Here is a 23,352-nt window from a genome sequence, read left to right as displayed (position 1 = left end):
GGAAAGGGCCAAAAACGCAACATAGATATATCACATTTTTGTACTGAAAACTGACCATTTTTATGTAATATGGGTAGCTGTGAATGTTTGCCTCCAGCTCAGCAAGCACCTAGTGAAACCTAGGAAATGTGTACATTTTTAAAAACTAGACACTGAGAGAAATCGAGGTGGGGTGACTTACATGGCTCACCTGAGGTTTTTGTACCCAGCAGCTCTTGCAAACTTCAAACTTTGACTAGTAATACAGATTTTCCTCATATTTCTGTGAAGAAAACTTCTGGAATCTACGGGGAGCCCAAATTTCCTATCTCCCAGCATTTTCCCAAGCCTCCTGATAACAACGGTACCTCACTTGTGTGCGTAGGCCTAGGGTTCGCAACAGGAAAGGGCCCAAAACACAACATAGACATGTCATGTTTTTCCGCTGAAAAATGACACAGTTTTACGATATGGGCAGCTGTAGATTTTTGGCCATAGCTCAGCAGGCACCTAGGGAAACCCAACAAACTTGTACTTAAAAAAAAATTAGACGACTATGGGAACCCAGGGTGGGGTGACTTAATTTGCTCTCTCCAGGTTTTCTTACCCATAAGCCTCAAACTTTGACAAAAACACATTTTCTCACATTTCTTTGCAGGAAAGTTCTATAACCTGTGGGGATCCATAAATGTCATACTAACCAGGGTTTCCACGCATCTCTCGATAACAACCGTACCCCACTTGTTTAGGAGGGCCCAGAAACCACCACACAAAATAGCCCCTATAACGCTTTGTGGAGAGATCAACCATAGGGGTAGCTTCTGTATTTGGGGCTGTGCTGGTGATCCAGCAGAAGCATACTTACACAATCTTATACTTATATTTCTTTCTCCATTCTTAATCTACTCTCATATTACTCCTAAAATCATACTGGGCCCTTTATGATTAGATGACCAAATCAAAGTATTTTACCACAGAGGCATTGATCCTCTGATGAATCCTTCTCCGCAGGTAAGAGTGTGGAAATTCGGACATGTAAACGTTAGCTGTCCAATGAGGACCATTCATTGACAGCCAACTCATAGGTTAGACATCGGATATAGATATACCACTCTTAAGGCCCTACTGTAGATATAAAGAATATCAAGAGGAAGTCCCAACCTCCTAAAGAAGTTAAGACGAGTGAGGATTATACAAACTGATAACTCTGCAGTCTCTACACAGAATAATAGAAGCATCACATGATTGTCAATCAGAGCTTGCTGATTCTTCCTACAATAAATATACATGGAAACCATTAATCACAATCAAATCATGAATCAACAAGACTCAATAATAGGCTCAGACAAATTTGAATTAAATTGTTATTGGATCAGCAATTACTTAAGAAGCTCATTTGGAAATATAATGGTTTTAATAACAATGCCACGCATTTATGCAGGCATTTAAATCAGCAATAGCCACAGAGTTACAGAGTCCAACCACCAAATAGGCAGAAAGATAGTTGTAGACTAACAGCTCAGATTCTAAGGGGATGGAAAGATTCAATTAGTGTCCATTAAGGGCAAGTCCATTAGCAAAACCACACTGAAAAGAAAGTTCAGTATTTAGGCTCAGTCGGTATGCCACCAACTGTAGCATAGACCAGGAAGTCCAAAGTTAGCAAGAGTTCAAAAATCAAATAGCATCAAGCTACACATGCAATGCAATGTGCTTCGAAAAGTGATTGAAACATTGAGCTGGTTTCCCATGCTTGACATGAGAAATGAAACTATGCGAGTCCACACAGGCCTAAAGTTGCTAAAAAGGAACTATATAGTTGCAGTTTACAGTCATAGCTAAAATTCTGTTCCCACTGGATTATTTCACTGTGAACCTTAGATAAAGAAATGTAAGGGGATAGAAGTGCACAGGACAAAATAAGTCACATTACTCTTGCAAATAACTATCCATTGTATTAAATCTGTGGGAAGGTCAACAACAGAGAAAAAGCATCTTGAAAAGAAGGCCTTTAATTTAGCATTGCACAGTTAAATGTAATACACTTTTCAACTCTACCTCAAATATAATGAATTTAAGTCAATTCACATAAAAATGTAAAAACTTCACAAACAGTATTACACAAAAATAGCTAACATTAGAAATATCATACTACTACCAATTTAAAATGTTTCAAAGGTTTTCATGAACTATAATATCCCTAATATCATTCTGTAAAATGTCAAGTTTATACTTCATTGCTTATACATTTTTGCACCATTTTTTCTTTCCCTAGTACATATAAGTAAAAGCATCAAAACACTAGGCCATTTCATTTAGAATAAACTCCAATAATAAGCATCAGTATCATTAGTGCAATTTCATTTATATGTATTAATACTACTCTACATATGTTTTCTTTATCTCACATTTTAAAGCACACTTTTACAGTGTTTTTACTACACTTGTCTCTATTTCATGTAGCACTGTATCTATTGTGTGCAGTGTATATGTTCAATTTTTTGTGTTCTCTTCATATGAATGGGTTTTGTATAATAATTTTCAAAATTTCAGTGGATCACTAGGCCGCCAACAATAGGAACCTCCCAACCACAGAGGTTTATTAAAAGTAGACACCCAGGCGATTCCATGGTGGTGTGCCTTGCATAAATACCTCAATGTTTTGTTACTCACAATGCCCTTCAACCCTCAAACTGTGGCTAAAACCATGCCTTTTCCTTTTATTTCTGTGACAGAAACTCCCAGAATCAGGAGGAATCCACAAAATTCCTACCACCCATCACTCTCCACTTGTCCAAATAAAACAATGCTCCACTTGTGTGGCTTGGTCCAGTGCCTGCAACAGGAACAGTCAATGGGAGTTCTATTATGGGGGAATGCTGGGTGGTAGGAATGTTATGGATGCCTGTGGATTCTGGAAGATTACATCATTGAAATGCAAGGCTTTGGGGGTAAGAAGGCGTTATGGGCTCCACATGAAGCACTCCACCCTGGACTCCCCAGGTGTCTAGTTTTAAAAAATGTGTGGGTTTAGTAGGTTTTCTTAGGTGGCGGCCGAACCCGGGGCCATTTAAGGTAGTTGCCCCTGTTGACAAGTCCATTTAGTTTTCTGACGGGAAATGTTGATGCTTCCACATTACGTTTTGTGGCCTTTCCTGTTGTGGACGATAGAGGCAGTCATACAAGAAGGATAGTATTTTTATCGGAACAAGTGCTTGAATATTGTGGATCCCAGTGTATTCTCGATGTGTACATATCAGAAATACAAGTAAAAAGTGTGATTTTAGGCAGAGTTTGAGGTATGCAGAGCACTGTGGATAGGAAAAGTCATGGGATCCATGCAAGGAATGCCACCCTTTACACTCCTCGATGTCTAGTTTTCCTAAATGTCTGGGTCTGGTAGTTTTCTCCAGGTGGTGTCCTAATGAAGCCTAAAAAGTGCAGCCATTCATAAGAGCAAGTGGAACGATATTGGTATTTAGCGCCACTCTTCTGGCCCATGTGTAGAAACAGCACCCAAAAGAATCAAATGTCATGTAGCTTGCCATTTGGATGGGAAGTTTCAGTCCGCAGGTGAAAAGAAAAACTTTTGAGGCTTTAGGGGTGAGGGTGGAGCCTAATGTCAGGATGAGCTAGACACACCCTATTATTTTTTTTAAATAAATAGTCATGTTATCCAGTGCGCATTCTGTCCAACCTGGAAGCAAACTGGGGGGCAAACTTCCCTCCGGCCAGTCCAAAATACTAGTTTACCCCTTTGGGGTGGGAGTATGACCTGTCAGAGTGCGACACCTGCACCCCTTTCTTTTGCCCCAAATGCAAAATCACTGGTGTTTAGAGAGCTTTCTACCACACAGGGGCCAGATTTGGGGAAATCTCCCTAATTGGGGCAAGCTCCTATCTGACTCCAGGGGTCAGTGGTATGACTCAATCCTAGGATAGTCTGCATCACCCTTTTGTTTGTTTTGGTAACTTTCATTATTCCCTGGTGTCTAGGTGCTTACATTCCCTTCCTCGGGGCAACCTGGGGTCAAACACCTGTCTGCCCTGGGGGTGGGTTGTTGAAATCTGGTTTGTCACTTGTGGGGTAGGTGTCTGGCCAGTGCCAGAGTGCAAGGCCAAACACCTTTCTTTTACCACCAATGCAAGATCCTTGACTTTCTACCCCCCACAAGGGACAGATTTGGAACAATCTTCCCAGCTCAGGCAAGTCTCCAATCTGCTCCCAGGGGGAGCATAAATACTCTATTGACCTCATTAAGGCAGGAGTATGGCTCATTGCCAGGGAAAGCCGCCCCATCATTTTGTTTGTTTTTGCGCCACTTTGAAATCTCTGGTGTCTAGTGGACTTTCACCTCCCCACCCCCACCGGAAACCCCCTGACTTCCCCTGCTGAGGGCAGAACTTATGGCCAATACTAGAGTGAAATGCCTGCACCTCTTTCTTGCCCCAAATGAAAAATCTCGTCAGCTCCCTTCACAGTACTGAAGATTTGCCAAGCAGGTGCCGTTTAAGTACCTAATCTGTTAACCTTTTTTGTTCAGAGGAAACAAAGCCCCCAAAAGTTCGTTTTTTCATCTAAATAAATTTATTACCCAACGCATTGGGGATATTCAGCATTTCCTTTGCTCATATCTACCATACATTGCATGGAATGGATGGGTAGGAAAAATGAGTGACTGTCTTAGTGTCTTCCCAGCCTCAATATGCATACCTCAGGATGGAAAAAAGTGTCTGGTATGGATTCACAAACATGTTCAAGAACAGACTACCCTTCCAATAGATGGATTATTTAATGCCTAAATGGGCCATGATGACTAGGCACAGTGAGTGCTGGAAGATCAGGATGTTCCCAGAATTCACAGGCAAGACCATGTCCTTTGGTCTCTGGTTCATGGCGGAGGTTCCCAAGAGCCAAAGGCAATGCCCCACTGGGAAAGTATGTGTGATGTGAGCTCTGACAGCTGGCGTCAAAACACATAGTTTGGTAAAAGAACATATTCTATGCCCAGTATGTATTTTGGCCAGGGCTCCAATTAAATTAGCTCACTATTTAAGAACTTCACTGAAAACACCATATTAAATCCAAGTAATAGTTGTTTATTCACGTTCACATATATGTGTAATTACAAAAATTGTAATGCTGATATAAAGCAACAGTTAAAGGGATTGTGATGAAATGATAGAAACATGTATAAACATATTAATTAGAATTTACCAAGTGGACAAGATAATCTTGATTTTTATATAGACAAATGGCAAAGAAATTTGGGTATAGAGAATGTGGATATTGTTAGGTCGTTAGAAGTGGGCAGTAAGGTCATATTTAACGGACCATTCAAAAGTCAACATTTTATGTCCACCTTTGATTTTTACTATACACCTTCAAAATTGTCAAAATGGAATGCTCAGAAGGGCACCAATTGTAGCCGATGTGGTCTCTTAGCTGCAAATTCGATTCACATGTTTTTTCAATGTCCAAGACTAATTCAATTAGTATCTAAAATACAAATTTTTCTAAATTTAATCATGGAATCAACTGTTGTTTTATCACCAGCATTAGTCATTCTCGGAATTCAAACTGATCAGATTGGGAATAGAACTTTAGAAGAAGAAGGCTTTCTATTTCTAGCTATGTCTGTATATCGACTCTGTATAACCTCGCGGTGGCTGGACGCTGATCCACCGCTGTTTCATCAATGGCAATTTAAACTGCTTAGTATCTATCATTTAGAAAAGGCTATGTATAATCTTAAGGGCCGGAAAAGAAAGTTATTTGGCCAAAAATTATGGTTACCGATTGAAAAATGGATCTAAACTACATTTTCTTTTTTTTCTGACTCAACATTATGTTAATCTCTCAAAAAGAGAAAACACACTGTACTAGCTGAATGGGGCGAAATAAGAGGGCATTCGACCAAAAACTTTGGTTCACCCATTAGTAACTGGACTTCATTTGTTTCTTTTGTGTTATAATCTGACAGCTGAATATATTGTAATATTTTTGTAATTTTTTTGTTTGTCAATATTAGTGTTTATTCTTCTTGATGAACTGTTTTATTTTCTTTTTCTCTGGATCTGTATGTACTGTGTAACTTTCCACTGCCATAAAATCAATAAAAAGAATTAAAAAAAAAAAAGAATTTACCAAGTGGATCAGTTACAAACCAGAAATACATATGTAAGTAAGCTTGGAGGTGCTCAGGAGGAATGTTCTTCCAGTTATGAGGAGCGGAGCCTGAGAAGGGTTGGGAAGTGTGCCTTCTGTTTGAGGAAATTAGCTTAAGGAACTCCTTGGTCTTAACTATGCACTCACCTCCAGGATTTTTGATCTTTTGTGTCAGTTACTCTGGGGAGTGTGGGTGAAGGCTGAGTATGGCATGAAGTGATTGATTCCACATGGTACCAATTTAAAAATTCTATACCTTGAGTAGTTTCAAACATTCTTCAAGGGAGCTATCCCACTTATGGGCATTGCTGCCCGGATGGGGTTCCCGTAGTAATTTCCTTAAAGTACTTGCGATCTACGATATATTTGAGATCTATTGCATGGATCATGTTTTAGAAATAACACAAGTAAATAATTGGCATCCTACCTGAGACTTTCATATTTCAGTTTCAGGGAGAAATTGGAGATTTTGCATATTCAACTACAGTGTGGTTATTTTCTTGGATAGCGTGGACAAACTTTGTTTGATTAGAAGGGCTATGGGATTAGAGGCAATCGAATTAATTGAACTGCCCGAGCGTTCAAACTGAGGTACAGATGGTCATACAGTTCTATATGTGTGACTTATATCAAATTTTGTTATAGGTTATTGTGAGGTTTTTTGGTACAGTTGAGTGTTGCCTGGCTATTTGTGGAAGGCAATGTCTGGCTCCTCCGTTAGCCCTCCGGTACCTTCCAAGTATAGATTTACAAGAAGAGGATCCAATATTGACTTCTGATGTATCTCAAGTGGAACATGAACATAAAAGGAGATATTGGGCCCAAACTTGATATACTGGAATCTATGTGATCGATCGAACCTGAACTATCTAACAGTAAGACCTCATATTCCCCTTCTATAGTCCAAAATATTTAGTACGGTGGCGTGATCAACGGTGTCCAAGGCTGTCAAACAACACAGTAGAGCATGGCGGCAAGTGTCCCTTTTAATCATTTTCTGGATGACATTGTCGATTACTTTAAGTATTGCTGTTGAAGTGCTATGGTCATGTCTGAATCCCGAATGGCATTTTTCTAGAAATACTTTAGTGCATTTGTTTCAACTGACCGGCCATCCAGCTTTTTATGATCTTGGCTAAATGGAATGATGCAGTGATGCACACAGTTTTTGGGTCATTTGGATCTGTATTGCTTTTTTTTAAACAGTAATACAGTTCTAGCATGACAATTTTAGAGAGCCTCGTACTTTACTTTGAACGAAGGAGGTATTTTTGGGGGTTAGTCACAAGGGCTACAGCTCTTGAGTTTGCAAGTGCTTCAAAAATGTGTTTGTTTGCAAGGTTGGACTCGTTTGTGGCTAATATCCCTCTTAGTAATCAGGTTCGTGGGAATTCTTTGAATGAGCTCCTGTGGTATAGTCAGTATTCAAAATGTTAGTTGAGAGTTTATGGGGTTGCATAGATTTTCTTGAATTATTGCGATTTTGTCTCTGAAGAACTCTGCTACTTAGATTGTGGCCAGATGGTCTGAGACACAGTAAGGCATAGATGAGTTTTTGATAGATGTGGGCCTGCCGCTTGAAATTGGCTGTTTTTGTTTTGAGGATAGTAGTTTTGTTTTCACCTCATGTGTGGTAAGGGAAGGGGGGGGAGATGGACTTTGACGCCATCTCCTTTTTTGCCTCTCAGTATATTTTGCATTCTGAGTTTGACTCTGTTCAGTACCACTTGTTGGAGTTATTAATATTTTTTTAATCTTCTGAGATGGTTGACATGATGGATGTGTAGGGTGCTCTGAGAATAGTCCAATATCTTAGGGACTGCACAATAATCAAGTGGGGGGTTAGTAAGTTCATGCATCTTTTCAGTATTGATCACTTATTATTTCATTCTTTGCTATTTTTTGTTTGTCCTTTGACTGTTAATTTGATATTGGCACTGTAGAAATGTCAAAAAAGTCTGTTGGACCAGTTTACCTGCATTTGTTCAGATACAGGGGTGCCTACATGGTTCATTATGACCAGGGGCCATATTACAGTATATGCCCCGGGAACGCAACAGTTGTTTGCACCCACTTTGTGTGCCCCAGGGGCACTTTGGTATTAAAAGAAGGGGGCACAGACGCTTGTGCGTCACCTTCAGTAATACCGATAGTGCTGGCGTACTTAAAGTGCTAGCGCTACCTTCAGGGGGCATGCCCTCAGTTGCATAGGGGCGTGCACTCCTTCTAAATATAAATCTTTACAGAAACGCAGTTTCATGTGCAAAATTAAGTTTTCACAATAACAAGGTTCTTTTAACTTTGAGACAAAGTCCCTCTATAAATGCTTCAGGGCCTGATGGGTACCTATGGATTTATTTAAATGTAATACAGATCAATGGGCACCTCTGCGAAGTAATATTATTGAAAATTCATGTGATTCCCAGCTACCTGAATCCCGGTCGTTTAAAATAGCCCCCATTTTCAAGAAAGGAAATAAATCATAACCACGTTATTACAGGTCAATTTCACTTATAAACTCTTAGGTTAAAATAATTGGGAGAGTTGTTTTTTTTTTTTTTTTTTAAAGAACCTTTATTGTATCAGCATCGATAAACAGTCACGGGCCTACAACCAATCCGGCCGGCCGCTACGCATATCAGGATAAAGGAACAACATAATATACAAGTCTCAGCGGTCCGGGGGTCGAAGGCAGGTCAACAGTCAGGACATGTCATACATTTAAAGTAACACATAAGCAAAAGGATCAATGACGGTTCATTTTGCAATAACAAAAAGTTAAGTGGTATCAATGTCGCACTATCATATACACCCCCATTACAGCTAGTCTAGAAGCAAGAAATTACGCCAACGATAAACATAAAGTGCAAATGAGGGGAAGGAGGCATCAGGGAAGGAGAGACGCGACAATCACTAAATAATCATGGCGAACAAGTCCCATCCTACATGGCGAAACACACTAAGGGTGACACGAAAGATAACGACATCAAAAAAGGAAAAGGGCAAAGGGCCATAGAAACAAAAGAAAAACAACACAACAGACCCATCCCCCAACCCCCCACCCTGCACCCCTGCGGATGGCTACGGCCTACCCCCCCCAGCGGCGTGCCTGTCGCCCTAAATAAGAGACCCGAAATACAGAGAAGAAAAGAGAAAAGAAAAGGAAAATATACAGGAGGAGGGCCCTCAATCTAACGTTCCGGCCCCTCCCACCTTCGCATGCTAAAAATATAAACAGCAGCGAACGAAAAGTACAAGTGGCAGCAATCATGTAAAAACGCGATCAATTATAGCGCTGCAAGCGCCCCTTAAATCACCATAAACCATCTATGAGTCCCTCCACGTCCCAATCAAAGTCACCCTTGGCCTCTTCTGTCGATAGCACCAACGTCGAACCAGTCTTCAGATAGGATATCAAATAGCACTAAAGGTTCGATTACACCGGGAGGATTTGGCAACGCCGTCGTGCCATAGGTCACAAGCCACCGGAGTCTCGTCAATGATGCACGGCGGGAGACGGAACGGGACGATATCAACAGTGCCAGCAGTCTTATATCAGAATACAGTCCCGCCATCCCTGAACAAAAAGTCACATGAAGCAGAAAGCGCCGATACCACGCCAAAGCCGCCCACTCAATTGATCGGTGATGTTCCGCCACATGCAGTTGAAAGATATGCCCCAAGGAAACAACCACAGGCATAACCGATGCAACCACAGCCAGCTCATAATCCACAACTGTCTTCGACTCCTCGAGAGCAGATTCACTCGGGGTCAATGTATCAAAGGTAGACACAGCGGCGCCACCATGAGAACAGTTCGTGCCATCACAAAATGGCGGAACAAAGAAGGCGTCCACTTTTCCCCCTCGGGCCTCACGGATCAGGGTAGCGTGCAAAGTTGTTAGTGCAGCCAAGACATCTGTGGGGGTGGGTGGTCTCTCACAGTGCCAAACCCCGGGAGTCTCTCGTGCACTGGGTTCCCCGCCCGGGCGAAGGGCACACAGGAGGGCATCATCCGCCATCTTAGCCATTTCGGTTTCCCGTTCCTCCATCTCGCCGTGTGTCCGGGTCCTGCACCCGGCCACTGCAGGGTTCTCAACAGGATCTCAGGTCGGGGCAGGCGGCAGAAAGGAGAGGCACCAAAAGGCTAGACCAGCCTCCGTGTCTTCTCGGGAGCCACCCAGAGGCTCCTGGGGCGGGCTATGAATATGACCGGGGATCTCACCAAGGGGGAGCCGGGCCTCACAAATTTCTTTCCGGCACAGCCATATCACGTCTTCCGCTGGGTAGCCCACTATGGGAAGTGGGTGGATCTCTTCTCTTTCGGTTCACGGATCTCGGAATCTCTACGACCGGCGTCTCAGCGGAACCCGAGGCCGTTGACGAATCACTTCCGGTCGGACACTCTCCTCACTTGGGATCCCGGTCTCGACCCCTCGGAGGCCACCAAACCACAAGGGACAGTTCTTCGGTTCTGCTGCAAGGAGGGGCTGCAGAAGCAGACGGTAAGTGAGAGTATCCCTTCACTGATTCGAAATCACAGACGCTGCTCAGGATATGCATCAGGATATGCGTGCAAGGCGGGAGGGCGCACGGAGCGAAGCATTTACACAACCATCCCGATCGCCATCTTGGCTCCTCCCCCGGGAGAGTTGTTTTTAATAGAATTTGGGAGTGGGCAATTTAGAATAATGTTTTAAGCCTTACCAATATAGCTTTAGGGAACGGCTTGGTACCTTAGAACAATGCTTAAACCTCCATCTGGCACTTGATAACTATACCATATCAAAGCATTGCCCATTGTACCTAGCTTTTTATGGACTTGTCCTGCGCTTTTCACAGGGTCAATAGGCCAAAAGTATGGTCTCCTTTATTAGAACAGGGCCTTAGCGCAGCACTAGGGAACTTTCATTTTGACTAACACTGCAGTCTCACGCTAGGGTCAGATTTGGCAATCGTGGGGAGAATTCGGAATCTTTTAAACTTGAGAGTGGCTTTCGTCAAGGTTGGATACTGGCTGCACTTTATTTATTTGATTCATAAATAGGATTAATTTGGGGTTGATCAATAAATATTTAGATGCGCTGATGGTCAATGCAACTCCCCATATATGTATTATTATACATGGATGATGCAGTCTTATTGGTCTGGACTCGCAGGACCTTAAGAAATTTGGTTGTAGCCTTTATTCAGGTCATGTCTGAATTAGACCTCAAGACAAACTTTTCAAATCTCATATAATGCTTTGCGGCCCAAATAGTGTGAGCTTGCACACAGTTCCATTGCTAAATCTAAGCTAGTGAAGATAGCTAACTTCCCTTTCCATGGGGTAGTTTTTGAGTCCTCCACAACCTGCTGGACTAATCTTGCCATTCCACGCCCAAAATGGAGCCAATCAGAAGATGCTTTGTTTAATTTACTTGGATTCAAACCTACTACCCCATTGTTAGATATCTACATGTCACAGTGTGCTATTATTGCAAGGTGTGGAGCTGGCGTTTGGGCCACGCTAATTGCTCCTTGTTATAAGTGGAAAGAAAACGATTTTGCCTCAGCCTCCTGTCCCTTCCCCCAAGTACCTCACATTTGTATCTGACATGAAGAGTTAGTGCTCACTTATTTAGAAGATTGCATGAAACTTAGCCCTTTAATGTTGCGGTTACCCGTTGAGACAAACCCCCCATGCCACTCTTAATAAGTCGATTATTTGCATCTGTCTAACCTGCGATAATGGCCTAAATATCCCCCTTCTTACTATATATTAAAATAGCAGCCCGTCCTGAAGTTGTCCGGGTCTCCTCGCTGTTACGCTGACTCTCCTCAGCCTCTTGAGAGTTCAGTGCGTGACAGCGTGCACACGATGCTGCGCGTGTGTGAAAGAGCAGCCTGTTTATTTATTTTTATCCCCGCTGGTACGCTGACTCTCCTCAGCCCCCGCCCTGAGCGCCGCTGGTACGCTGACTCACCTAAGCCCCCGCCTGAGCACCGTAGACGTTGCGCGTGTGTGAAAGAGCAGCCTGTTTATTTTTTTTATCCCCGCTGGTACGCTGACTCTCCTCAGACCCCGCCTGAGCACCGCTGGTACACTGACTCACTGGTGTGTGGCGGCTCCAGAACGCATCCAGGATTTATGGCCCATTTTCCACGAATGCCTTGCCCATCGCTGTATGCCTACGCCCCTGGCAGAACGCACACGCCCACAAGGAAGTAGTGTGAAGGCTTTGTTTTTCCGCGAATGCCGTGCGAATGCCTTGCCCATCGCTGTATGGCCACGCCCCCGGCAGAACGCACACGCCCACAAGGAAGTAGTGTGAAGGCTTTGTTTTTCTGAATGCCGTTTTAATGTCGGAATGCCGTGCCCATCGCTGTATGCACACGCAACTAGAACAACGCCCCGAGCAGAACGCCCACGCCCACAAGGGACTACTTTGACCCTAAGGTTCTTTTACCCTTCTAATGTATATGGTGGGCAGCTGTATAGCCTATGTCCATCTGCTGCAACTGTCCTTTCCAATGCTGTATTGGGTGTTGTGATTGGTGCTGTGGTTCCTGAGATTACCCGCCTCGAAGGTTTGGGCTCTCTCTTTATAATATTAGTATAGAATAGATAGACGCTAGAGCGATTGGACTTGTCCTCTCTTTCTGAGAACCCTCCCTCCGCTCATAAACAGGACAGGTTATAGTTTAAACTAATTTCCTTGAAAAATAGACGTCTTGCTAGTGAAGGCTATAAACTATCCTGACCATCTGTGAGACAGTATTCAGTTGTAGAGACTTGTGCTGCATTGGGCCTCGTTGTACCACCGGAAAAGGGACCTGTTACTTAGATGCAGTACAGTTCACAAACTATTGTGTTTCTCCTTAGGGCGGTATAGCAGTTCTAATATTGGCGCCCGCACATGTATTAACATTTATGAGTAGTCTCCCTTGCACCTTATCTTGTTCTGTACATACAATGAAGTTTATGCATTGCAGGCTTTAAGGCCATTGTTAAGAAATCGCAGCTTCACTAATTGCAGAGCCTCTTTTTTTTGTTCTTCCCAAATGTTATGTGGTGATGTTTCCTGTTTCAGTGTTGGACCCTTTTTAACAATTGTACATTGTCGAAATTCAATGCCCTTTTAACAGTTTTGTGTGGTTTTAAATTTTTGAACTTTTTTTTAGTATCTACTGATATTGGAAATTAAGTCTTTCTGAATCCGAGTAGTCACAGTAAATTAAGGTCGGGAAACTAAAGTATGTTTCTCTGCATTAAGAAAGAGCACTTTTATTCATTCTGCTCACGTTTATTTTGATGAAGTTTAAACTATATTTTTTCCTTAGCACTGCTTCTTAAAGGCACTCTTCCCTTTGAAATGTAAGTACAACTCCTTTCAGTGACATACCACATCACAGTTGACCTCCTGGATAACGTCACTGAAGGTAGAAACAATTCCTCTTTTCAGCATCTCGTTGATGAAAGTTCAAATACATGCCTAAACGGAAATGCTAGTGAGTAAATTCAGCAGGTTTCTGCCTGATTGTTTACAAGGAAGGATCTAGGTGGTGCCTCATGCGTACAAATGGTGTTAAAGGCCACGCCCCTGTGCACACAGTACCAGTGGAACGTTGTGGGCATTGGTGCGGAGCCTGTCCAATGGCAAGGCTTGCTCAGAGCGCACCAGCCCTCGCAAAGGCCCTGGCTCTCTGGCTTTGGGCTTATTGCAAGACTTTGTTTGTACACTTTTCTATAACTCTGCCGTTTGAGATTTTCGGATTCTCCACGAATCCAAATATAAAAACCCCAAAGAAATACAATTGTATCGGGAATTCTTTCTCTTCTTCTTTTCCCGTTTAGGACGAACGGTTCCAAATAGGGCCCATATTTGTTCAAGAGTGCATACTCTGTCTCTCAGGGTTATTTGATGCTGTAATGACAGTTTGGGCTCAAAGGCCTAGTTTGAGATGTGATGTTTTCAACTCTGTAATGGTTTGGTTGAGTCCTTAATAAAAGATTGCATTCCGAAGATGTCAACCTAGTAAACTGAGGCATCTGCCGCCATCTGCCATGAGTTTTCAGGAGTTCATTTTTTCAGGGTTTTTTGGGGGGCTGAGGAGGCATCACCAAGTGTTGTTAGCAGAGAGAGTTGCCTCAGCAGCCCATGTTCACATTACACGGCCCTCTACCCCACCACAAACAATTGGAGAGAATTCTGAGCAGTAGTCATGTGATACGCCGCGTGGCAACCTAACCCTGGGTTTTGTTTACCAAATAGTGGTGATTTTTTTTGGTTAACCTGCATAGATCGGATCAAAGTAATTCATCTGTTCCAAACTATCCCCATTTTCTGTGTGACGTTGCAGCTGCTTGTATGATGGTTAATAAACTTAAGTTGCTCATATTCAGTTTGCTAATCCATCACTGACTGAAGGAATGACTTTGGACAACATATCACATTCAGTGGGTTAAGCCATCCTAAGAATAAAAAACAATATTTTTCTCTCAGAACCATCTGGGGAAGTGTGGTTTGCTGGCTTCAGTAACTGGTGTTTGCATTTTTCCCTCTTCACTTGTAGTGCTATGCATTCGTACTTAACTAGTTGTTGGTGGCTATGCCCTGCTCTGGAAGACTGGCAGATCCTAAGGGGCCGATTACGATGTCGGTCGGAAAGGCTCAGACCAGCATTCGGTTTGTCCGAATCCGATTCGGAACCCACGTTTCCGACCGACTCGGAAACACATCCCACTGACTGATTACGATAGTCGGAAACCGTTTGGTCGTTCTGACTTGGTTCCAATCGGCATTCAGAGAAACCGAGTCGGTCGGAGGTAAATCGTTCAGGTCTCATGATGTCAGATTCAGACAGCCTTTCCGAATCAGTTTGTCCGACATGGATCGGCTGACGGAATCTAAATGTGTGGCCCCGTAGCAGGCCCCCCTTCACCCGGAGACCTCTAGTTGGGGCCCGTGGGAGTACCCAGGGAGGTTCCCTCTTTCCAACCATGCACGGTGTGGCAGGCACCAAGGGGTGCCCACCACAGGGTGCAAGGTTTTATGCAACCGCCCCTATTTTCAACGGGAGCCTGTGTTGCTGGTCGGAACACAGGCTATTATTGAAGTCAATGGGAGTCTGACCGAACGGTGTTCGGAAACATCATAATCGGTCAGTCAGACTCCCCGAATCTGATTGAGTCGGAAATCATTCCGACACCGAGTCGGTTGGATTGCTTTCCTACTGACATTGTAATAGGCCCCTAAGTGCTAATGTTGAAGGAAGCTGAGATGGAAGTTGAGCAGGAATTATAGGTGTTTCCTACCAGAGAAAGTCAAGTATAGCCCTAAGGTGTTTATATTTCAAAGATATCTACTCAAGATAGATATGCACACAATTAAATGGAACTCAGTTATGCACTTTATCATTTTCCTAAAAATATGGCTTGAATCCATCCTTGTTGGAATAAAGCTGCACACACGTCTGTAGAATTTGAATAGCCACTCTGCCCCGAGCCAGATCACATGCACATTAATAATTAAATAATACAAAAAATAAAGAAAAGAACTGCAACTTCAATATGGGGTCAAGGTTATCGCCTTCCTTTATTGCATGCCAATTAAGACCCAGATAGGATCAAGTGAAGGCACTAATACTAACCTATGAATTTACTGGCATGATTTTCATCTTTGTAACATAATAATTTACATCAATAATTGGCGTTCTCTGCTATTTTTGACCAATAAAACCACTTTCCCTTTTCTCCTCAACAGCAATCGTCGGATGCTAAAAATCAACAGGAGTCCAAAAAACAGTAAGTAATTATTTTAGCGACATTTGAACAATCTTTTTTAGAGCGCATCATGGTCATCAAGGTGAGAGGCTGCAAAGTTTCTTTGTGTGCATGGTATACTTTGAAACAACACACAATCTGCACAGTGCCTGGCCTTGAACAACCTCCGTCCTCGAGGTCTTAAGAGAGGAAATTATACTGACAACTTACTGATAAAGCTTCTTGGCTAACTTCAGCATCACCTTTAACTGGTGTCTTGCGTTCATAGGTGGTGGGTGGTTGGAATTGATGGTATTTGGGGAATGGTCTTTCCAGGACAAATTCACACTTGAGTTGGGCTAAGCCATATTTTTTGCTTGTGAGGTCATCTCGCCTATACTCTCCTTTAGGCCTTTTGTGTGGCTGGTCCTCATGGGTTTCAGCATCTGCATACATGTGAATGAGAACTTATTACTCACAGTAGGTTTAAGGTGTCAACATTGACCATTTTGTCTAGATTTTGTTCAGAGGATGATGTTCTTTCTGTCGCTGAATCTCTTCTTTGATCCTGACATGGATTCAGTGCTGGCAGAGGTGGAGCCTTTCCTTACTGCCGATCTGCAGCGCTGCATTCTGGAAGCCTTATGAGATCAGAGCATCCCGAATGAATGCATGTGTACGTATGTGTGTTAGGGTAGGTGTAAAGCATCAATCCTAGCTCCAAAGTGCTGTGCAAAGGAGCAAAAAGACAAAAGATTACAGGGTGTGGTGGAGGAAGAGGCTGCATGGTATGGGGAGGGGTTAACGAGGGCAGAGGGGCCATTTAGGAGTTTGGGTACTTCATACAGAGGTGTGAGGTATTTCATTCAGAGGTGGGTCTGGAGTTTGGCACTGAGGAACATGGTCATGTAACCTCAGAGCTGTAGTGGATCTAGCCCTTCTTTGGCCTGCTGGCCGGCTACCTGTTGAGTGGGGATATTGGAAACCTGAGGGTTTGATGGGAGAATCAGAGGAGAAGACAACGCGCTAACAGCAACGTGCAAGGTCTGCTCCTGGGCCATGCATTCTCCGTTGCTTGGTCAATCTCCCACCCTTTTTTTACACTGAGGCCTGCAACCCACTGCCTGCCGAAAATAGAAGGGAGGCTACCACACACGTCATAATGAAAGCTGCACCTCTTCCATTTTGTGGCCCTTAACACTTTCCTTACATTTTTGCCATGAATGGGTCAACTCACCTGTTGACTGTGGCCATCATCGTATAGTACTGAAGGACTCTGTGAGAGAGCGTGGCGCCAATGTGGGGGGCATGGTGGATAGCCAAGATCGCAGAGACTAGCTCTTGCTGAGGAGTAGGGGCATAACGCAAGCCCCTGTGAGGCAGGGAGGGTCTCCCCAAACCTTCAGAAGGCCCCCAAACCTTAAAGGCGGCTGCATTCAGCCCAAAGTCATAAATATCTGGGATATGGGAGACTCTGGGTCCCTCCACATTCTGCAGGGGAGGGCAGTCAGTTTTCGTTACGTCACTGGACAGCTGAACAAAGGACCGCAGAGTGAGTCCGGCTTGTCCGTAATAAGTGGGACAGCTGAAAATTGATTAATGACCATCTTGCAAGACCCATAGAAATAGAGAGAGGACTGATGCCCTAAATGAATAGCTATATTTGTATTGTATCAGCCCTGACTGTGATGTGAACCTCGCCTCACTGAAATGTCTGTGTCAGTCTGCTTCAAATGCTCCTCTGACCTCATAAAGTCAAATAACTCTCCCATGTTTTCTGTTACTGTGCAGTAAGTACATCCACAAATCAGTCTAGAAACAGTGACAGCCACCAAGCAATCTTTGGGTGTACATTTCAGATACCTGACATTTTCTGAGTATGATAGGCATGCCTGAAGCTCCCCCATCTCAACTACACTAATGGCCGCGGGTGCTAATTAGGCGAAAGAAATATGTTTCTATCACGCGCATTCCAGCGCTGAACCTCGGCCTGTCGATGCAACCATCAGGGTCCTAGTGCACGAATGCCTATTGTTATGAGTCACCTGATGACAAACAGCATGAACATTCTTTTTTGGCAACATATGTAGCGAGCAATAAGGGATCTTTTGATGTTGTGGGCGCGGAAATGCCTGTATTAGAAGAGGAATAGTGAGGTACGTGACTATATGTTGTTTTGAATGTCTTTGATGGTAGTAACAGAAATGAAAAGTGCTATACACATATAATACTTGCTTCTTTTGAATATGTTTACTGAAAAGTGAATATTGCATATCATGCAATGATTAAAATTGTATGAAGCGATTATTGTACTTCTTTATTGAATACTGTGATGGACACTGTGAACGGTTGGCAATGACGCCAGTATTAACCCCCTCCCACTGTGCTCATGTGAGCCCAGGTCGCCTGTCGGGACCTGGCCACTTTCACTGTAGAATTACATGTTAGGCTAACATGTTTCGCACGATGCACGTACAATTTCCGTAAATAGTAGAACACTGGGAACTCCTATCATTACACAGGTGTGGACAATCCACATTCGTTTTTTACCATCCCACGTGCCATATATAGTCAGTTTCATAAAAAAAATATTGGTATAAAATTCTTGTGAAGTTGTTAGAGAATAGGCTGAAAAAGGTCAGACCACTCTTGCTTATGAATCCTGAGATCTCTATGTCCCAAATAGTGCAAGGCAAAGGCTTTATTCGATCCACGATGATGCCATCCCTTACGGGGTGAGGGTGGGAGGTTGTAGGGGGGGAGGGGGTGAACCATTCTAGTGATTACAGTCCCAGAGTTTGTTTATCAATAAAGGCCTGGAGAAGATGATTCGGGACAATTTCTCTATTTATAGCAGTTATATAGTGCACAATCCTCCCCAAGGGATATCCCGGCGCTATACAACTAACCTGGCCCAAAACTGCTCCAACAACCAAATACAGAGAACTTCAGGTAGGAACCAATGGGCACATGCATCAAAGAAAATTGCATTCGCAAATGGTGCGAATCGCAAAATTCGGCCGTTTGCGAATGCAATTCCCGTTTTTTAGATGCATTATCATTTTTGTTATTTTCGCAATCTGAGAAATCGCAAAATTGCGATTTCTTAAATTGCGATTGCATTTAAGGAATCTCAAATCGAGATTCCTTAAATGCAATGCATCAAACTTTTAAAATTTGCGAATTCGCAAATAAGAGGAGCAAATTACCATGAAGTTGACCTTCATGGTAATTTGCGAAAACTTTGAAAAATGCACTAAAGTGCATTTTTCAAAGTTCCATTTTACACACACACATGCCCTTGGGGCATATGAGTGTGTAAAATGTACTTCTAAGCAGATTTCAGGGGTGCAACAGGGTGTCCTTTGGACACTCTTGAAATTGCATTCTTAATTTGCGAATTTCTAATGGTGAATTGCAAATTAAGAATGTCTTTCCATTCATTCCTATGGGCCTCTAGGCCCATGGGAATGGATGGGGAGGTATTCCTTAATTGCGATTCTCAATTAGAGAATCGCAATAAAGGAATTTTAAGAAATCACTATTTTTTCAGCAATTTCTTGATGCATTGCAGTTTGCAATTCCTTAATTGCGATTCCTTATTTTTCGCAATTAAGGAATCGCAAAATGCAATATTGATGCATGTGCCAGCAAGTTTTCAACAATTTGCGAATCGTGTTAAGGTCAGAGGTGGAGAGCAGATTGAAAGGGAGGACATTCCAGTGAAAGGCAGCCAAATAAGTGAAGGAGCGACCACCCACGAGTGACCTCCTGATTCCCCTGCATTGAATAGTAGCTTGATGGGCAGATCGGAAAGCTCTCGCTGGCTTGTGGGAAGATGTTCTGTATCTTAGAGCTGCAAGCCCGCTGTAATAAACCGCTCGATGCACATGGCCGTGCAGCTTGAAAACAGCTCTTTTACAGATAGGCAGCCAGTGAAGAAAGCTCAGACTGGCCAAAACCAAATTCCTAGCAGTAAGATTACAAATCACTCGTGCCACCATATTTTGGGCTAATCGTGCATGAGTAAAAAGATAATCAACCATCCCTTTTTATAAGTGATTGCCATAGTCCAATCTGCTCATAATAAATTCACTCTAGTGTAAAGAATAGCGAAAGCGTTCAGGAGCTACCATCTGCCTGAAGCAGTTTTCCAAATCGGTGAATGATGACGTCCCTTTCAATTCTTCTTTGGCTAGCCCACCACCCACATGTTATTCCTTCTGGTGCCCCCATTCGAGACCTCAGCACCATATTTCAAACAGTGTACCTACTCTGTTAGATCTCTGTTTTTGCTTCTGTCTTGATGATTCTCTCCGCAGTCTTCCTCTGATCATCCTAGAGCAAGCCCAAGTCCACTACAGTAGCATCATTTTTGCTGTCCAGAGTCTCTCTGGTTGACATTATGGCCACCAGCATAGAGTCCAGCTTGTACACTCTCTCAATCAATCAATCAATCAATCAAGAAATTTATATAGCGCGCTACTCACCCGGAGGGTCTCAAGGCGCTTGGGGATCTGCTACTGCTCGAACAACCAGGTCTTGAGTTGCTTCCTGAAGGAGAGGTGGTCTTGGGTCTGGCGGAGGTGGATGGGGAGGGAGTTCCATGTCTTGGCTGCCAGGTAGGAGAAGGATCTTCCTCCCATGGTGGTTCTTCGGATGCGTGGAACGGCGGCGAGGGCGTGGCTGGTCGATCGAAGCTGGCGGGTGGGAGTGTAGAAGGTCAGGAGGTTGTTGAGGTACCTGGGGCCCAGGTCATGGAGAGCCTTGTGTGCGTGGGTGAGGAGTCGGAACGTGATTCTCTTGTTGACGGGGAGCCAGTGCAGGTCTCTCAGGTGTCCGGAGATGTGGCTGTGACGAGGGATGTCCAGGATGAGTCGTGCGGAGGCGTTCTGGATGCGTTGGAGTCTCTTCTGTAGTTTGGCTGTGGTTCCGGTGTAGAGGGTGTTTCCGTAGTCCAGTCGGCTTGTGACGAGTGCCTGGGTGACCGTCTTCCTGGTTTCGGTGGGGATCCATTCTGCCTCCTCTGTTAGCAAGCAAGGGTGTAGTGGGGGGCATGCTTATCTTACCAGCCTTTGTTCTGATGTGGCCATCTTCATTTTGGGGTGCCTCCCCATCACAGGGTCATTGTGAACTCCTTTATTCATGCAATGCACATTTTCTGGCAAACTTTGCACTATCCCCAGTACCAACACAAAACAATGGTTATCAGTCAATTGTTGAAGTCTCAATGCAGCTGGCAAACCCAATGTCAGCACAGATCAGTCCCTGCAATCATGTCCGGTCAAAAAGCTTTAAATCCCCCTTTTGCAGGGTCCTGCAGTTTCAATGATGGACTTCATAAGGGTGGATGGTGTACCCAATTACAACTTTATTCAGGAGCTATTAGACTTTCCTTTTATCTGCAGTATGGTATAGCAGTATGGTATATTAGCCCAGATCCGTTGCATTCAAGGTTTCAGAACTATGGCATTTCTGTCCCCAACCTCTGAGTTTCATAGCTGCCGTGCTTGGATGGGGCTGCAAAATTTCCTTGGCATATAGCTTCTGAGCCTGATCAATGCTTGTTGCTCAGTTGATGACTACTTGTATTTGCAGGGCTGGGGGTGCGCTTATTCTGGTGCTCTGGGTGGTATTGTCCTTTATTTTTCCCTGACGCAATGTATACTTTGGGGGTGCAATACCCAGCTACTCTCCCTCCCCCCACCCCAGATCACCGAATAATCACTTTTGTCAGCTCACTGCTGCTTGGGTTAGTTGTATGTCTCCTGTTCTTACCTCCAGCGTGGTCGCGCTTCCAGGTTTTCTTGCAGACCTTCGAGCAGCTGCCTTCTCTCCACCACTTGCTCTACAAAGTTTTGCAGGTACCCGCGTCCTGTTGCTGTACTGCTCTAGTTTCCACCGCTGCTCTCCTTTAGAATGGGGACAGCTCCAGTTTGATATTGCACACTCTTCTTTCCAAACCAAGGTTCTCCTTCCCTGGTATCATCTGCTGGTCACCATCTCGTTCCTATTGCACTGCTATTCTTCTTACGCTCTATCGGTGCGGTTTTAGCAGGCAGTCAGGCCGACAGCGCAGCACTCAGTAGTGTTGCAATATAGTCGGCCAGCTCAGATGGCTGTTCCTACCTCAGGATAATGCATGATTGCAATGGCCTACGGAGAGCCTAGACAGCCTGTGTCATGCTCCTAGACAGCCTCTGTCATGCTCCAGAGGTGTAAGATCGCGCCCACACCTTTGCACACAGACACACAATAGTCAAAGATCTGGGACAAGTGGAAACATTGTCCTTAGATTTTACACATTTCTTAAGGTATATGCTACTTTGCCATGAAAGTCTAGATTTAGGTGGCAGACATTTTAGATTGTAGGATCATTTTCCAGATGGGTGTTTCCTCTTTCAGTTATTGTGATGATGATGATAGGAGGGATTTGCTATCTCAGTTTTGACATGTTGTGGTGGTAAGGTTTTTTTTCATGATGTCGCCCAAATGCCCTCTACATTTGTGTTTTCTAAATGAGCTTTATCATATACTGCTGTTACCTTTTACTTCAATAAAGAATTGAATTGACAATAGAAGGAGATGTTCAGTTCCATTTGGAAGTGAAGAAGGGATGACATTGACACATTTAGCTGGGAAAGGGATTCCAGAACATTGCAGGATGGCGCTGAAGGCCTGACCCCCTTTCTGTCATTGTCGTGTTTCGAGTTGTTTAACGCTTACTGCCCCTATAGAGGCATTGAACCACTTTATGGTCGGTAACATTGTACTCCATAGCACAAAGTTAGGGGCTAATCCAGTGTTGTAGATTTGTTGCTTTAAAAATGTTGTCCTTTTCTATTGAACATGTTGTCCTTTTCTACTTACAGCATTTTGGGCATAGTTAGTGCCCATCAAATCAGCCCACTTCTTCCTCATCTCTTTTCTTCCCACTTACCTTCTCCCTTATCTGATCCCGGGGATGATCTCTCCTACCTTCTCTCCTATCCTCTTGCCTCTTCTATTCATTCTTGCCTCATCCCATCTTCTTCCTCTTCTGTATCATCTATCTTTTCCCATTTGCCCTTTCTTCCTCCATTTCCCTCTCTATATATTTCATGTTCTTCCTTTTGCCCATCGTCCTACTCCACCCCTTGACCTTTATACATCTCCCTTCTTCCCATTTTCTGCTTTTATTGCAGAAGAATGCGCTTCCTCAAGAGTGTAGACTTCAAAATGTTCCTACATTAGAAAGAAGTTAGATGTTGTTACAATTCCAATAAAGAGGGAATCCCTAGATTTTTTTAAATCCACCAGCCGTGTCATTTAACCGGTTACTGTAAAACTTGACCATCCACACACTTGTGTTAGTAGTAGTTAATTATTTAAGTTTATATTAAAACTATATACAATAAAAGACTAATCACTCTTGCACTACAAAGAGAACATTCTGCATAAATAATTAAAAAAAATTGAA

General features: G+C 43.5%; 1 pseudogene across 1 annotated transcript in view; it reads left to right on the top strand.

Annotated features, from left to right (window-relative positions):
- The window catches only part of LOC144823641 (microtubule-actin cross-linking factor 1-like), a 209,232-nt pseudogene that overhangs the window by 9,768 nt on the left and 176,112 nt on the right, over positions 1-23,352 (top strand). Inside the window, exon 3 of the transcript XR_013608823.1 lies at positions 15,895-15,935. The product of XR_013608823.1 is annotated as a microtubule-actin cross-linking factor 1-like (transcript). The remainder of the gene's footprint in view (positions 1-15,894; positions 15,936-23,352) is intronic.

The sequence above is a fragment of the Lissotriton helveticus genome, chromosome 3_1 (genome assembly GCF_964261635.1).
Source record: "Lissotriton helveticus chromosome 3_1, aLisHel1.1, whole genome shotgun sequence".
Taxonomy (NCBI): domain Eukaryota; kingdom Metazoa; phylum Chordata; class Amphibia; order Caudata; family Salamandridae; genus Lissotriton; species Lissotriton helveticus.
This window is presented reverse-complemented; position numbering and strand designations above follow the sequence as displayed.